Source organism: Chamaea fasciata, unplaced genomic scaffold, assembly GCF_029207755.1.
Source record: "Chamaea fasciata isolate MVZ Bird 193981 ecotype frontalis unplaced genomic scaffold, bChaFas1.0.hap1 SCAF_8, whole genome shotgun sequence".
Lineage (NCBI taxonomy): Eukaryota > Metazoa > Chordata > Aves > Passeriformes > Sylviidae > Chamaea > Chamaea fasciata.
The window spans coordinates 4,277,931-4,292,438 of record NW_027094093.1 but is presented as its reverse complement, the minus strand read 5'-3'; the positions used below and the strand labels follow the sequence as shown (position 1 = coordinate 4,292,438).

At 42.7% G+C, this 14,508-nt stretch overlaps 1 protein-coding gene across 7 annotated transcripts in view; it reads right to left on the bottom strand.

The window, feature by feature from the left end:
- The window catches only part of IKZF2 (IKAROS family zinc finger 2), a 116,094-nt gene that overhangs the window by 92,341 nt on the left and 9,245 nt on the right, over positions 1 to 14,508 (bottom strand). The gene's annotated exons all lie outside the window — the stretch shown is intronic.

The window sequence follows — 14,508 nt, the reverse complement described above, 5'->3', positions numbered from 1 at the left end:
GTTCAGAGAATGATGCCTGTTCATCACCGGAGAGGGTTTTGAAGGCTTGGCATAAAATACCCTCTTGGTAATGAATGCATAGCCTGAGTGTACTAATAAGGGGGTTTGAAGGTCTTTTTCTCCTTTTAATTCCAATAGGGTTTCTGACACCTCTACAAGCATGAAGCTGAACTATCAGTTTAAGACCGTTGGTCCCAACACGTGGCTTGTGGTCAATGTGTCGCACTTGGGATACACTGATAAAGTTGACAGAAATAGAAAAATGAGGTGACACAGACACCTGAATACAGCACACTTGAAGTGCTGTTATTGCCCACAGGCTGAGAGCAGCTGCTGACTGTTTTTCAGAGCAGCAGTTTGCAGTCACTAGAACATGGGATACTCGTAGGGGGGCACACACACACAAAGGATGAAATGAAAAGCTGTTATTAAATAGTCTTAAATTCACTCAGTGAGACCCGTATGCAAGACACCATTCAGTCTGTAAATTAGCAAGGAAAATATTGAAAACAAGCACTTTTTAGAAGAAACCAGCCTTTGAAAATAGCCTCACTAGAAAGGCACTCTGAGCTCAATACAGAGACTCTTCAGGGAAGTTGTTTAAAAATGCTTTGTACACAGCCAATTAACTCTAACTTATTGATTGAGATGGCATCTCTTAATTGTTTGGTTTGTTAAATATTTCTCTTTGAAGAACTTTCTTTCCGAAAAGCCACTTACACCAATTTCTGTAACGTGCCACTCAAGCTATCAGTGGACACATAAGAGTTATATACATGGTGATGAGCTTTTAGTAGTCAAAAAAAACCCAGCAGCGACTACAATAAGAAAAAAGTGGTTTGTCTTTGAAAACCACACTGGAAAATAACCACTTACAGGTAGTTCTAAATAGAGACTTGTGAAGTAAAGACAAATGCAACCAAGAGCTAATAAAGGCCTATTTGTTAAACTCGGCATCCTGTGAGCTGATACTGGGCTTTTAGCACTCACTGCTCTGCAAACCACTGGAAAAAAAAGGTAATGGGTAAAACAAAAAGATGCGATCAAGTCTTCCTATTTCGCCGAAAAGCCACATGTCATTGGCATTAACTCTTCAGCAAACCACTGCAGAAAAATCAGCTGTCAATCAGCTGCTGCGTCTGAATCACAAGTTGACCAGAGAGGAGGGAAAAAAAAAAGAAAAAGACATTTTCAAAATTAAGCGTTAGTGATGTATAAAAGCCATTAATCAGTATGAAGACCAAAGAAGTGAAGCCAGTTACAAGGTACTGAATTGAGTCAAAACCCAAAAAGTGTCAGTCCTTGCTTAAACTCAAATGCTCTCAGGATCTGAGGGAGAGGGACAGCATTAGGTAAATGAAGAACTATTCTTTATTGAAAGTACCCAGTACAGGGTTCATGGCCTTAAGGAAAAAAACTCAAATTCGCCAGACAAAAAGTCAATGCTGAATGAAAACCTACTGAACACAATTGACAAGACCTTTCTTTTGCTGGCATCTGGGTCTTTTCCTATTAGCATCCAACTATTGCACTTTCCAGTGAGAACCTGGGAATGGCAAGTGTCCCCACAGCCAAGCCATGTGCGAAAGCTCTCTCCATACAGGATCACAGTGAGAGAATTTATCATGACAATAGCCTTGGATTATTCTAGGGCAACTGCAGAGGTGAGAATCAGTGTTTGGCTTCTCAGTGTCTGGTTTTGTTCATCACCAGCTCACCCACATTCCCTGTCTGCAAAGACTAAAACACATGTATGATTCTACCCATGTGGGTATTCCCAAATAAGCCAAGGCACACATGTACCAAATTACACCCAAAACTCACACTGTACACTTGTTAAGACCTCTGGATATGACCTGAGATTCTCAAATCTCAAAAGCAAAGATGTGAAAAAGACGGGGTTTTCTCCCTCTCAAAGCTGAAGAGGCTGGTGACCATCCACAAACTGGATGAAAATGCTCTCAGAGGAGGAAAAGCCATATCTGAGTTACCTATACCAAACCAAGCACGCTTTTTTGGAGCAGATGAGAAAGAGGAAAATTAGGCGTAAGCTATCAGGGGTGTAAAAAACAACTCTGTCATTAACAAATGCCCCTTTTTTCAACCAACAGCAGAGCTGGCTAAAAATAATGGTAATTCAAACTGAGATGGAAAAAGGAGATTTTTTTTTATTAGAAATGATTTTTCAACCAGCTCTAACAAAAAGAAAGTAGACAAATAATAAAAGTAAAAGACATGGAAATGTAGTATTAGAAGTACTCTGTGGTTTGTGGCTCTTGCTACAGCAATAGCATCTCCCTGCTCCATCCACAGTTTTCCTTGCAAGATCAAAACCAGGCTGACCCAGCACCTCACTCCAGATAATTTATTCCTCCACAAAGAAACACAAATAATACTCTCACTCTTCTTTGCTCAGCTACTATTTATCAGCTATAATCACCTTCACTCTTGGATAAAGTATGTTTCCAGCTCTCTACATCTGGGGATAACTTACAGCAGCAATTCCAAAATGTGTTTGCCCAGCTAGGGAGAATTCAGAGCAGAAAGGGAAGTCCTGCAGGATGTGCTGGTCCCTGATAGCCAAACCTCTGAACTGTTACATGAAGAACCAAGTCTAAACGAGGAGGAGTGAGGAAAAGGAAATGTACACATACAACAACTCTGCGCTTCTGTAATACTTCCTCTCCACTGTTCTCTACAGAGGAACGAGGCATGAACCTTCATCATCCCCATCTAGCAGGGATGAAACCCTGGCAGAGGAGAGGGAGAACTTCCCCAAGATAAAAAGGCTCCTTTTGGTGGGAAAACAAAGCTCACACTAAAAGGCATTACTGGCACTCAGGATCCTGCTAATATACCAGCCTTGTTTCTCCTGACAGAAGAGTCCCACCACGTAACTGCTTCTCCAACACAACAAAGGGCATTGAACTTGGAGTTCGGGGAAGCAGGAGAAGGGGGGTGGAGAAGGGGAAACCGGCAGAGTTTCAAATCTTTGGTGTGTATTTATAATGTTGCAGAGAAACTGCATTTCAGGATGGAACGATTATTGATTTCTTAATGGATTACTGCTGCGCAAATTTACACTCCCCCCCAAAAACATCAATCTTAGGATAATAATTATAAACCTATCACAGTGCATGGAGCATTCTGACTGAGTGGAAACTTATCGCTATCTGCCGGGAAATGGTCAGTTTTCTAATTTCTCCCACTCCAACCACATTACAGCGTGGCAAGGAGCTATGAAAAATACATGCTATTATAAAACAAAGTTCATAATAGCCACAGGACATACCTCCAGTCAACTTTCATTAAACAGACTCTTCTAAACTACTGCCCTTAAGACAGTGCCTGATCCATTAGTGAACAAGTTAATTAGTTATTAAAATCCTTTCATGTTATTTTTTCTCATTGTAATGAAGCACCCAGCATTGAGAGAGACTCCTTAATGGGCAACATACATTCACAAACCCACACACCCTCACTTTTTCTGCTTACCAGCCTACAGTCAAATGTTTCTGCAGCTAAGTAATTTTTTAGCAAAGGCATCCATAGAACAGCTTTGCTCAAGCAGCATCATGTTGCAAAAATGACTGAAATACCACCAAGACTCCCCTTAACTTCAGGAAGTGTCAGACCAAATCACTGGAGATGGGGCACTGTGGAAATGTAAGAATCATTCTGAACCAAAAAAACTCAATACTCCAAAGTTTGTGCAAGGTGCAGGAATGTGGAAGATTCAAGCCTGCCTCTGTTCAGTGGTTCCCACTCACACCACCACTACTGTTTAACTAAAGGTGTTACATGAGGTTACAGTCCACAAGTGAGCTGAGAGCTAAAGGCAACCTGCAAAAGAGCTGGTTGCGAACCCAGCACCTCCGAGCTGCCGGCCCCACCCCTCTGCAGGAGGCAACCACTCTTTGACTGGGTCAGAGGCAGCAGAAAAGCCAACTGCCTGCCTTATTGACCGCACAGTTGATGGCCTGTGTGAGCTATCGGCACAGCTCAGAGTGCCTTTTCCTCTGCAGAAACAGAAAAAGAGCTAGGAGCTCCCATCCCTGCTCAGACACCACCCTCTCACTGTGTGAGACCATGCACTAAACTGGATCAGCAAATCGATCCAAGCTAAAAATACTCCTTTTTGTTATTTGATTTTTCTTTTTTCAGGAGAAAATGCTGGCATTGCCACAGAGAACAAGGAATGCTGAACTCTGCTTTGAATGCTTGCCTTAGGAATAGTCACCTCAGCTAGAAGGGCATCTGGGGCACCTGCCAGTTATAACACCTTTAAACAGTCCTAACTAATGACAGCCCACACACCTAGTGCCATTAAAACATGTGCAGGTTGAAACCCTGCACACAACAGATTTCCAAGCCCCTGCAGCACTGCAGGGCTGCAGTTTGCTCCAGAGCAGAGCCGCAGTTACACCCTGCTCAACGCCAATCCCGCTGTTCCCAGCGCTGAGCCTCACTGTAAGCAGTGGGTAATGGAACAGCTTGTACAAGCCAAGGGCTGGAATTGAAATGGAAAGCTGAGGTACAGCTTGCTGGCTGTAGTCTGGCTGTAGGCTTCCATGCCTAAAACAATTTCAAATACAAATGCAGCCGGTTGATGCTCCCCCAGGCCATGCTTGTCACTACCTACAACTTGCCCCCGTGACAGGGGTCTGCTCCACAAGTGTGTGGAATTAGAGAATCTCCCACAGAGTGCAGTGGGCTTTGGAGAGATCTTAAATTACTCATGAGAAAGCTTGCCAGCTACAGAGCACAGGATCAGCACCTTAACTCTCATTTCTCTAAGAGGCTCCAATTTAATTAGTGCAGCAACTTCTCCCCTTTTCCATAACCTACAATTCCATCCTTCCTCCCCCGACCCAGGAACTACTTATGGCTGCTGTAGGACAGCAAGAGCATCTCCAAAAATCCTCAACTCGAAAGGTGGTTAACAAAAAAAATAACAGCCAAAGAAAGCAGCATTCTCCAAGGAACACAGGCCACATAAAATAGAAGCAAAGGACCCAAAATTCAACACTTGCCATCAGCTTCAATTAGCAGCAAAGGGGGGTTTGGGAAAACAAGGGCCTCTTCAGAGCTGCTACAGGGCAAAGATGAAATCCCAGAATTAAAAACAAAATCCCCACATGCACATTAATATTCAGAGGCAATTACCTTTCAGCTTAAAGTCAGCCAACATGCATCTTACTACTGCAGCTCTTAAAGCAATCTTGTTTACAACTGGAAATGGATTACATTATCTCATCTCCACCTATCCACATAATGCAGAGCAAACTGTCAAACATAAAATTACAAAATGGTTATTGTAAGGTATCCCCTTCAGCATAAAAATTAATTTGACCTATTTTATTACTAAATTATTTCTCCCACACAAATTCTCTATCATAGATATCTATCAGCACTGACATTTATATTCCAGTGAGGCACTCTCAGATGCCTATTTTCTTCTTCTCCATCTCAAAGGTGTATTGAACAGATTTGATGTAAACAGCCTGCCAAGCTAGTTAAAATCTTTAAACTTTACACATACAATTAGATTGTGACAATAACCATTTGCTTAAAAAGAGAGAGAGAGGGAAAGATACCTACAACAGAGTTTCAGATCCGGAAACAAAATGCTTCAGGAATGAAAGAAATGATTAATCTAAATATAAGAAGGACCTACAGATATTTATACTACGGCCCTGGCAGGTTGTTCTGATTGTCACCAAGAGACATGATTTGACACAATGGCCCTGATTAAGAATGTGCTTAAGTCCTATTAAAGCCAATGGAAGTTAATCATCTGTTTAAGAGCTTTGCTAAATCAGGACCAGAACAGGAGACATTTCCAAAAAATCTGGGCCTAAATTGAACACACACTAATTAGCTGCACACACCAATTACATGATTATGGATGAAACACAGTTGTTTAGCATTTACAACAGCACACTTTGTGTGGAATCATTTAGAAATAAGGTCTAATTATCATTCCATAACAGGTCCCACAATGCATTATAACCCACATATAGCATGTTAATTTTACTTAAAGGAATAGCTTGAAAAGGAAAAAGAAAAAAAAAAAAAGGCAGAAATCCTTCCAGTAATATTAGTCCAAATTCTCAAGTGGATCAAGATCTGACCCTTTTGGAACTTCACTGTGTTCACAGGGAGAATGTCTGAGCGCTCTTGCTCGGCCCAGTTTCCTTATTGCTACATTTTGCTTACAGAAAACACTCATTCTTGCATTTCAAAATGTAACATTTGTACTGGATGCTGCCTAATGACTTAGCCCTGCACAAAGAAAACAAACTAATTGGCATTGAACTGCATATCCAGGGTAACAAATATCAGCAAATTATTCCTAAAAAAATATTTGTGCATACAAACCAAAAGTTGTTGAAAGTTCATTTGTGAATGATCTCAATCATCTGAACTGTTTGACATTAGCCAGGACTGACAAGTCTCACTTTTATGCCTCTTACACTGACATTTATTAGTTTTTCTTAGGGGCAAGATTTTCAGTTAAGTGACTAAAAAAGTCTCCACTTTCATTAAATTAAAAAAAAATTTTAAAAAAAGGCATTCCCAAAGCCAGAGACTGCTGAAAAGCCATGCTGCAGTGCAAAACACAGCTCAGGAATGAGAAGACCCATTGAGAGTCACATTTATTAAACAAACACACATTAAAAATAATAATAAACCCCCCCCCCCCTTATGGTATGTAAGGCAATCTTGAGATTTAAAACTTGACTCATGATTGTGAAAGTTTGGAGCAGGCATGCCAACTTGGTGAGCCATCTGCTCACCAACAATTTATAAACGAGACTGCTGCCAAAGCCACCCGATTACTCAGTTCTAATATTAGTGATGTAACTAAAACATGCTCGTAGGGTTTTTCTCCCCATGGACCAGGAAGCACAAGAGGAAAAAAAACCTCATGGAGGAAAAGTTAAAAATAAAATAGGTAAAATGTATTTATTCTATATTCCCCTCAAATCTGGGAAGTAGGAACACTAAAGATTAAGTCAATGCTTTAGTCCTGTGATTCCCTCTAAACCAAGTCAGAAGGAAAAAAAATTTAATCAGCAGAGTGATTACAAATGATGGGACAAGGAGAATCAGAATGGTTTGGGTTGGAAGAGACCTTAAAACCCATCTCATCCCAGCCCCTGCCACGGCCACGGACACCTTGCACTATCCCAGGCTGCTCCAAGCCCTGTCCAACCTGGCCTTGGGCACTTCCAGGGATGGGGCAACCACAGCTTCTCTGGGCACCCTGTGCCAGGGCCTCCCACCCTCACAGTCAGGAATTTCTTCCTAATGTTCAATCCAACCCTTCTCTCTGACACTGGGAAGCCATTCCCCCTTGTCCTGTCAGTCCAGACCCTTGTAAATAGCCTCTCTCCATCTTTCTTACCACAATTAGGTCATCCCAAAGCCTTCTCTTCTCCCTGGCTGAACAATCCCAATTGTCTCAGCCTGTCCTCATAGCAGAGGTGCTCCATCCCTCTGATCAGCTCGTTGGCCCTCCTGAATGATATATTCTGTACCAAATGCCCATTTCTTTGTAATGATTGAAATGGTACTGGGCTAAAATCAAACATACTGTGCTCATCTCATAATAGCATTTAATACATTTTGAAAACAGAGTAAAAAAAAATCAAGAAACCGTGCATGTAGGCTAGCAGGTACAACTGCTGATTTTGCTTGTGTTGCTAATTTTACCATTAGAACTGGGCAATTTGGGATAACAACATTATCCTATTTAAACAAGTCCTTTCTTAATAAAATTCAACATTACAAATAGCAGCAAAAACATGCTGGAAGTTACTCTACAGTAAATAATCCTTGGGGCAAGAGACACCGTAATGAAACTGCATGGAAAATTACTCACTCAATCATTTTTAAAACGTTGAGTCACAATTCAGCTTTGTTGGCCTGAAACTCCAGATCCATCTCCATGGCAAGTCAGTAGCAAATCCCAAAGCACAGCCACAATTCTCAGAGCTCAGACACGAGGGTGTGCTGCTGCAGGAGGAAAGCCAGCAGTGTGCAATGTCCTGCACCACCACTTCCACACTGTCTCCTGTGCCCACAGAGGTCACTGAACAGTTTAACCACTGGCTTCAGTGTGAGCAGAATCAGGACATTTCCAAGTGCTCTGCAGGGGACACTAATTAGATTCAAAACACAGGCAGTCCTGGTGGCATTAATTAAGAGGACAATGCCAGTGACAAGCACTCTGCTTCATTTCAGAACACCTTGCTCTATCACTGCCAAAAGGAGTAGCTTTTAAATCTGCAGTTTGAAATTAAAGGCATCATCATTACCCAATTACCATTCTAACTAGTTTCCTCAACAACAGATCGTCTTTATTTACAATTAATTTTGGTTAATGGGCGAGTTGTAGCTTTATCTGACAGATAATGGGAGAGAATTAATAATTACTTAATCCACACAAAATTTTGTTGTTCACATAGCACACAAAATTTTGACAAATGTTTCTGAATCCCAGCCAATAACCACCAGCACATTTTCACCATCTGAAAGCAGCCAAAGCTAAGCAAATGTTACCATTTTACATTATAGTAGGTTACACTGTTTATATATATAATTAGAATTATTATTATAAACTACTGTCATAATTATAAATTGAAATTTCATCACTGACTCATAAGGAAGCTTTCCCCCTTCCAAAACACCTGGCCAGAACAATTGATTAAGGTCATCTCTTTGATGGTCTACAAAGATTTATTCCATCTATAGTTGCGCAAGAAAACGCTGCAGGGACCCAAAATGGAGAATAAACTGCCCTGTGCACATCGGCTGTGCTATCTCACACCTTTCTCTATTCCCCTCCAGTGAACTTAAGCCTGGCTCCAAAGCCATTTTAAGCCCAGTTCTTTTTTTCTTTTTTTATTTTTTTTAAATTAGGCATTGGTTTTAAATTATGACCTTTTGCTGCCACATCACTACCTTCTCTCAAAAATGCTTTTCCCTTGCCAAATGCTGGGAAGGGCTGGGTTTGCCTCCAGCCAGTTCCATTTTCTGCTTCTAGTACAGCAGTTTCTGGCTGGAGCATAGTCTACCGGACACAACACCAAACCTAAGGATCTCCCTCTATCCAGTCATTAAGGAACCTTGGATAATTATATGGCAATTGTCATTCACATTTCTACTTCTTCTACTCTTTTCCTAAGGCTCTGCTGTTCTAGGCTGTTGAAAAGAGCAGCCAGAGTTCTGTGACAGGAATGGGTGAGCTGGGACACAGATCAAACCTCCTGACATGAAGATGAGGAAGAACATTACAGAGCAGCACTATAGATTATTTCCTGGAATGCACTGCAGTTTGCTTTGGTTTTGAGTACATATGTGATATATATTTACTCGAGCAAAAAATCTCCCTGCTATCGATTTCTCTATAAATATTTAATGGCTAACCAGTCAGAATGTAAATTTAAGTAACAATAGCGCTAATGACATTAAATGAATGAATCACTTTAAAAGTGAGGAAAAAAGCAAACACTTCTTTACAATATTTTAGACCAAGAGCAGTAAGACGACAACCTGAAACCATGTTACATGCTGATAGCCTGAGTCATGTCTGGTCTCTCAGGCCGACCAGAGAGGTGATTTTGCACAAACATCTCACCAAAAAGTAGGTTTTGCAAGCAGCAAACTTAGCAGAGACTGGCTTCCAACGACTTTTTCCCATGCATTTGACATTTGAAAAGGGTGGCGCTTCATAGTTTTTTCCTTCAGCCAAGACACAATCCACATACTTCTTTCTCCTCTTTCTGGCTTCCTCATTTCATAACAATTGCACTTTCCTAGTATTTTTCAAGCCTGTGCTTCTCTGTATGTGACTGAAACCCTCTCTAAGTGCCTTCCATTTGTATTACTACACTGCACATGCACAGGCTCGTCAGAAACCTGGGCTGGACACATTTTCCTATCTTTTTCTTCGGCTGCCAACCTTTTCCACTTGATATTAGGTAATTTGGGGGCAGCTGACGGGTCACAGCATTTAGACTATGAGAACACTCTGGGATTCACATGTGGGTACACGGGATTTTAGCAAAATAACTTGTGCAATTCATAGAATACAAATTTAAAAGAAGGCCAAGAATAAACTCACAGAGCTCTCACAGTCTGCTAACGTCATATACTACTTGACCCTTAAATACACAACGAGCACATCATTCTTCTGAACTCTTGAGAGCTACCTATACTCTGACAATTTGCAGTCACATACACAAATTATGAAGCTGACTGCCTCCCACCTACTGGAGCTGAATTCTTCCTAAGATTAATTTCCCTACTTTTTCTCCACCTCTTCAGCCTAAAATTTTATCCACTCATTTGCATCTCTTCAACCGGTATCCTTTGTAAAGCTCTTAAAACTGAAAAAGCGTGATATAACAAGGAGATACTGTCACATTACTCCCTAGAAGACTAGATTATCCAAAGGATAATACCCTACAGTGATAGAGAGAGAGAGGCCTGTGTATTTAAGGTAGGGGAAAATTTCAAACAGGGGGTTTCAAGTAAAGCTGACACCCCAGACTGTTCCACACAGCTGCACAGAGATGTCTTAGACTCAGCCAGGAACTACCTGTGCAGGTAACAAGGTCAAAACAACTGGTAAGGTTGACCCAATTTTGGGAGATTAAACTGTAAAACTATTACTTACAACTACATTTAGGACACGCCTAAACCTGAAAGGTGATGAGGATTAAGGCACTGAGGAAATTTAAGGCCCAGTGATGTATTCTGAAATATTTCTATACTCAGGCAGACCCTGCACTGGTGCCAGATCCCTGCAGACTCCCCAGGGATGCAGGAGAGAGGCCCCTCGCCACGACAGCGCACGTGCGACACAAAGCCTGCACCTAGGAACGGACAATTAAAAGCAGAATGCAAAACTGCTAATTAATAGGATTTATTCTCCTTCAGGGGCTGTTATCTCGACAAGGCAAACCCTGCAGGATATCCATTTCTCAAGAAATAAGATTAAAAACCAAATGCCATTTTATTCTTTTGCCTGAGCTGCCTCCCTCTATCACAGACCTGGCTGCTAACCAGAACAAGGTCTTCAGTCTACTGCCACTCTTTCCTGGAAACTTTTAAATCATCCACTACTTTAAGAGAACAGCTACTCTTCCTCAGATGAATAAACCTCGTATCTTTTCTGGGTAAAAAGACTTGCTGTTTTCATACAGAAAGAAGCAACTTCTTTCATTTTCAAAAGAGGAGAATTCACACCATCCTGCTTGCTGCTCCTTGGACTAAAGTGGGTATTTTATTCACACTGCTGAAGTTTGAATGATGCACAGATAGAGTCACCAAGAAGTCTCTCAGTTTGAGTTTTATGGCTACATCATTACCTAAAAAAGCAACTTTGCTTGCAAGGGGAATCATAAAATGTCCAAAAGCTGAATTGACGTCTAGGAAAGATTAGGTGTGAATTCTCATAGAACTGCACGTAGGTATTCCCAAATCAAAGTGCAATTGTGAGAAAAATTACCATGGACTTGAGCATATCACAGGGCTCTGCAGCCAGCATTCTGTGTCACTCACTAACATAATTTTCAGGGACTGAGGGAACACATGCCCCTTGAGAAAAACCAGGACAACATCACTTTCTTCTGATGGAATTGGGAGGTTTCAGAGGCTGGGGGGAAAATGCAAGGAAAACATCCCTAAAAAGAAGCTGAGAAAACTCCAGCCTGATGCTGAAGGACACAGCACAGGTATCTTTAGTCTAACACTTGTTTTGTTCAAGTGGAGGATAAACAAGAGGGGATAAACAAGAAAACCCCTCCCATCGGAATGTGAAGCTTTTTGTCATGTATGCGGTTTAACTGCACACGGAGGCCCTGCCCAGATCTTACATTAGCTGGAGAGGAAACACAGCCCACCTCACCTCGTCACACAAGGGTAGATTCATCAGAAAAAAAGATGATAGGTGGGACAGGCAAGAAGGTGAATGGATTTTCTGTCCTTCAGGATGTCCTATCTCCTTTGAAAAATATTTGAGACGTCCAACCCCCAGGTTGTCAGGACAAAGGGCTGACAACAGCAGCACCAAGGTGTGGCTGGGTCTTCTGTCCCCACTGCATGAAGTTTCCGGGTGGACAGCAGCACCGAGTCCTCTAGAAGCCTTCTCCAAGCCAGGGCAGGGATTTGAATACTCACACTGATCTTCCCCTTCTCTCTCCCCTACTGCAGTGACTACACCTGTTCCCAGAGCAACCTCACAGGTGGTAGGTACCAATACCACAGCAGGGAAAGAGGCTGGAAAAAACAGTCTGTGCAGTTTCTCCAAGTAACATGAAACCACGCTGGGAAGAGCAGACAGGTCTGCAGTGAATCAGATTCCTTGGCTCACGCCTTGTGTAAAACCCAGTCTAAGAAGAGGGGGCTCCTACCTGTGTAGGAGAATGATGCACGTCAACTCCTCTGTCTTTTTTATTTCCACTACCAGCTGGCAGACACAGATATTCACACCATCCACACTGGCGGTGGGAGCATGGTTTGACCCCAGGACTGACCTCCCCCCATACCTGAGAGGACACAGGGATCTGATCACCAGCCTGAGCTTCACCAAAGGGAAGACCACGAGCCCCTGTGACCTCTCTGGACAGGACAAACACAGAGCAATCACGAGCTAAAGGAGCTCATAAAATGCATGAAGAGCCCACTACCTCTGTGGTACCAGAAGAGCCCACTACCTCTTGGCCACGCAGCATTACAGGAATAAACCCCCAAACTAGAAAGATTTTTTTTTTTTTAATAAGAGGCAGAGAGAAAGCAGAAGTCAGTTAAAAAACCCAAAAAAGAGCTTCTAATTCACAGAAGCTGACATGACCTATCAGCACAGAAACGAGGGGGATCAATCAAGCCCATGCTTTTCCAGGAACAGTGTCTGCTGTTTTATGGTACTTTCCAATGTAACACCTGTAACAGCACTTGCAGGTGACCCTGCCAGCCAGGGCCAGGCTCAGAGCAGGAGCCTCTGCCAGCATCTCTCTGCCTGTGAGGGATTACAGTTCTTCAAAGCCACAGGCTGACACAGCAGTGCCAGCAGGAGCTGGTAATGTCGACCTGGCTTCACATCAAGGGCACATTTTGCTGGGCAGCGTGAACAGGGACTCGTCCACACACAGACCTGGCAATGCTCAGTGGTGTGGGAAGAGTTAAAATTCCGTGGTTGCTCTAACGTAATCACACCACAACAGGGTACTTTAGGACCACCACAATTATTCCTGTGCAGGACAGGAAATAAGCTGCACTGGTATTAAGGTATTTCTGAATGCGTCTCATTGTGGGGCTGCAAAAATTAAATGCAAAATAACCCCTAAGCAAAGAAGGTATTGTAAAAAAATCCTGCTTTTGACAAAGGCTAACATGTGCCATCCAAGTCTCCATCCTAAGTGATCTACAGCTTGTGTGATTCAGAAAATAAAAGGCAAGAGGGGGGGGGAAAAAGTGCAGAAACATGAAGGGATTCCCCTACAATGAGCAGAGTTTGGAGAAAAACTGGGCCTCTGGTCACCTAGCCCAGAGCCATATCTGTCATGTTCACTGCTTCTCAGTGATAATCCAGCTTTGCTTGCTTCCACTGGGATGCAACAGTAACAGCTGCCTAGACTCCAAAGTGGCCACTGCCCTAGGGAAGGGACAATGCACTCTGGCACAGGCTCCTCACCTGGGCTGGTAACAGGTCTTGATACTACACAGAGCAGTGGCTCAGCCTTCTCTCCAGTCTTCTACAGAATCTTAGAACAGGTCAATTTGAGAGGATTTTCATTCACTGGGATTACTGAAGCAAAGAGCAGAAAAGGAGGCTCTGCCTTTTCCTCTCAGAGAGAATAGCATCACTCCTTCCAAGTGCCCTCTTGGCACTGGAAGGATGAGCACTGCTCACCCTCAGTGCTGCCCAAAGGTGGCACAGGTAGCTGCATTCCCCCCTGGAAAACTTAGCCCTGCCAACTTGCAAACCATCACTTAGCTGAAGGACCAGACAGAGTCTGTGGCCCACAGGAACTGGAAGCAAGCCTTGGAATCAGTTTCCTGGGAGAAGATGCCCATTGATTCCAACAGGAGTAGGACCTTTCCCCAGACCCAGGGATGGGAAACACAGAACGCTCTCCAATGGGTATCTCATCATCCAGCTGCTATCAAAGTGTCATATTTCGTGGAAGATGAGGATTGCTCTTTTCATCGGCATGTCTGAAAAGGAACTGAAATTCCAGAAGCAAACACTGAAAACTTGCTGACTACAAAGCTAGCAAGAGCACAGTGTTGTAACAGGGTGTGTACCAGGGAAAGTTAACTGAACCTGACAGTCCAAGAGAATAACAGAAGCCTCCTAAGAAAGGTGAGTGCTGCAACAAAGCCCTGGCAGATGACCTCTCAAGAGACTTCCTTCAGAATGAATAAAAACCTATTTAATGAGATTAACTGATCATTTCACTCCACCCTTGTTATAACACTCACTGAGAGGGAGGA